At 41.1% G+C, this 2,500-nt stretch overlaps 9 non-coding genes across 9 annotated transcripts in view; all 9 read right to left on the bottom strand.

Annotated features, from left to right (window-relative positions):
• Positions 1–51, bottom strand: part of trnaa-ugc (transfer RNA alanine (anticodon UGC)) — a 72-nt gene extending 21 nt beyond the window's left edge. The window contains exon 1 of the tRNA in view: positions 1–51. This exon is cut by the window's left edge and continues 21 nt beyond it. This is a non-coding gene — a tRNA (tRNA-Ala).
• Positions 52–264: 213 nt separating this feature from the next.
• On the bottom strand, positions 265–336 carry trnaa-cgc (transfer RNA alanine (anticodon CGC)). The gene has a single exon. It is a non-coding gene; the product is annotated as a tRNA-Ala (tRNA).
• A 212-nt stretch (positions 337–548) lies between these two features.
• trnaa-cgc (transfer RNA alanine (anticodon CGC)) lies at positions 549–620 on the bottom strand. The gene has a single exon. It is a non-coding gene; the product is annotated as a tRNA-Ala (tRNA).
• Positions 621–831: 211 nt separating this feature from the next.
• On the bottom strand, positions 832–903 carry trnaa-ugc (transfer RNA alanine (anticodon UGC)). The gene has a single exon. It is a non-coding gene; the product is annotated as a tRNA-Ala (tRNA).
• Positions 904–1,114: 211 nt separating this feature from the next.
• Positions 1,115–1,186, bottom strand: trnaa-ugc (transfer RNA alanine (anticodon UGC)). Its single transcript has one exon. It is a non-coding gene; the product is annotated as a tRNA-Ala (tRNA).
• A 211-nt stretch (positions 1,187–1,397) lies between these two features.
• trnaa-ugc (transfer RNA alanine (anticodon UGC)) lies at positions 1,398–1,469 on the bottom strand. The gene has a single exon. It is a non-coding gene; the product is annotated as a tRNA-Ala (tRNA).
• A 208-nt stretch (positions 1,470–1,677) lies between these two features.
• trnaa-cgc (transfer RNA alanine (anticodon CGC)) lies at positions 1,678–1,749 on the bottom strand. The gene has a single exon. It is a non-coding gene; the product is annotated as a tRNA-Ala (tRNA).
• Positions 1,750–1,961: 212 nt separating this feature from the next.
• Positions 1,962–2,033, bottom strand: trnaa-ugc (transfer RNA alanine (anticodon UGC)). Its single transcript has one exon. It is a non-coding gene; the product is annotated as a tRNA-Ala (tRNA).
• A 211-nt stretch (positions 2,034–2,244) lies between these two features.
• Positions 2,245–2,316, bottom strand: trnaa-ugc (transfer RNA alanine (anticodon UGC)). Its single transcript has one exon. It is a non-coding gene; the product is annotated as a tRNA-Ala (tRNA).
• Between the last annotated feature and the right edge of the window lie 184 nt (positions 2,317–2,500).

Below are 2,500 nucleotides of genomic sequence, written 5' to 3'. Positions count from 1 at the left end.
CCAGGACCTCATACATGCAAAGCATGTGCTCTACCACTGAGCTACATCCCCAGTTGAAAGTTGATAATTTTCTTTTTTTTTTTTGCCTTTTTACTGTGGTGGACAGAATGTCAAAATGTTTATGTCAATTCTGATTGTGCAGAAAAGGCAAACATATTTTAGTGAACGATTCAAGACAAACGGTGACACTGCAACTAAACCCAGGACCATACACCGCTTTCTTAACCCTGTTTATCGTCTGTGAACAAAACCTCAAAAGGTTCTTGGAGATGCTGAGGATTGAAGCCAGGGCCTCATACATGCGAAGCATGCGCTCTACCACTGAGCTACATCCCCAGTTGAAAGTTGCATAATTTTCTTTTTATTCCGCCTTTTTACTGTGGTGGACAAAATGTCAAAATGTTTATGTCAATTCTGATTGTGCAGAAAAGGCAAACATATTTTAGTGAATGATTCAAGACAATTGAAGACGCTGCAACTGAACCTATGACCATACACCACTTTCTTAACCCTGTTTATCGTCTGTGGACAGAACCTCAAAAGGCTCTTGGAGATACTGGGAATTGAACCCAAGACCTCATACATGCAAAGCATGTGCTCTACCACTGAGCTACATCCCCAGTTGAAAAAGTAATATTTTTCTTTTATTCCGCCTTTTTACTGTGGTGGACAGAACGTCAAAATGTTTATGTCAATTCTGATTGTGCAGAAAAGGCAAACATATTTTAGTGAACGATTCAAGACAATTGAAGATGCTGCAACTGAACCTAGGACCATACACCGCTTTCCTAAACCTGTTCATCGTATATGGACAGAACCTCAAAAGGCTCTTGGAGATGCTGGGGATTAAACCCAGGACGTCATACATGCAAAGCATGTGCTCTACCACTGAGCTACATCCCCAGTTTAAAGGGGAATATTGTTCTTTTTTTTCGCCTTTTTACTGTGGTGGACAGAATGTCAAAATGTTTATGTCAATTCTGATTGTGCAGAAAAGGCAAACATATTTTAGTGAATGAATCAAGACAATTGAAGACGCTGCAACTGAACCTAGGACCATAAACTGCTTTCTTAACCCTGCTTATCGTCTGTGGACAGAACCTTGAAAGGCTCTTGGAGATGCTGGGGATTGAACCCAGGACCTCATACATGCAAAGCTTGCGCTCTACCACTGAGCTACATCCCCAGTTGAAAGGGTAATATTTTTCTTTTTATTCCGCCTTTTTCTGTGGTAGACAGAACATCAAAATGTTTATGTCAATTCTGATTGTGCAGAAAAGGCAAACATATTTTAGTGAACGATTCAAGACAATTGATGACGCTGCAACTGAACCTAGGACCATAAACTGCTTTCTTAACCCTGTTTATCGTCTGTGGACAGAACCTTGAAAGGCTCTTGGAGATGCTGGGGATTGAACCCAGAACCTCATACATGCAAAGCATGCGCTCTACCACTGAGCTACATCCCCCTGTCAAAACAAACATTTTTTTTTCTTTTCCCTCTTCTTAGGGTTGTGGACGGAACCTCAAAACGATTAAGTCAATTCTGATTGTGCGGAAAAGGCAAACATATTTTAGTGAATGATTCAAGACAATTGTAGACGCTGCAACTGAACCTAGGACAATCAAAATCTTTATTTACCCTGTTTGTCTGTGGACAAAACCTCAAAAGGTTCTTGGAGATGCTGGGGATTGAACCCAGGACCTCATACATGCAAAGCATGCGCTCTACCACTGAGCTACATCCCCAATTGAACGTTGAGTATTTTTCTGTTTATTCCGCCTTTTTACTGTGGTGGACGGAACGTCAAAATGTTTATGTCAATTCTGATTGTGCAGAAAAGGCAAACATATTTTAGTGAATGATTCAAGACAAACGGTGACACTGCAACTAAACCCAGGACCATACACCGCTTTCTCAACCCTGTTTATCGTCTGTGAACAGAATCTCAAAAGGCTCTTGGAGATGCTGGGGATTGAACCCAGGACCTCATACATGCGAAGCATGCGCTCTACCACTGAGCTACATCCCCAGTTGAAACGGTAATATTTTTCTTTTATTCCGCCTTTTTACTGTGGTGGACGGAACGTCAAAATGTTAATGTCAATTCTGATTGTGCAGAAAAGGCAAACAAATTTTAGTGAATGATTCAAGACAATTGAAGATGCTGCAACTGAACCTAGGACCATACACCGCTTTCTTAACCCTGTTCATCGTCTATGGACAGAACCTCAAAAGGCTCTTGGAGATGCTGGTGATTGAACCCAGGACCTCATACATGCAAAGCATGCGCTTTACCACTGAGCTACATCCCCAGTTGAAAGGGGAATATTTTTCTTTTTTTTTTCGCCTTTTTACTGTGGTGGACAGAACGTCAAAATGTTTATGTCAATTCTGATTGTGCAGAAAAGGCAAACATATTTTAGTGAATGATTCAAGACGCTGCAACTGAACCTATGACCATACACCACTTTCTTAACCCTGTTCTTCGTCTGTGGA

The sequence above is a fragment of the Danio rerio genome, chromosome 21 (genome assembly GCF_049306965.1).
Source record: "Danio rerio strain Tuebingen ecotype United States chromosome 21, GRCz12tu, whole genome shotgun sequence".
Classification (NCBI taxonomy): Eukaryota; Metazoa; Chordata; class Actinopteri; order Cypriniformes; family Danionidae; genus Danio; species Danio rerio.
The sequence above is the reverse complement of the archived record's forward strand: the minus strand, read 5'-3'. Positions and strand labels throughout refer to the sequence as shown.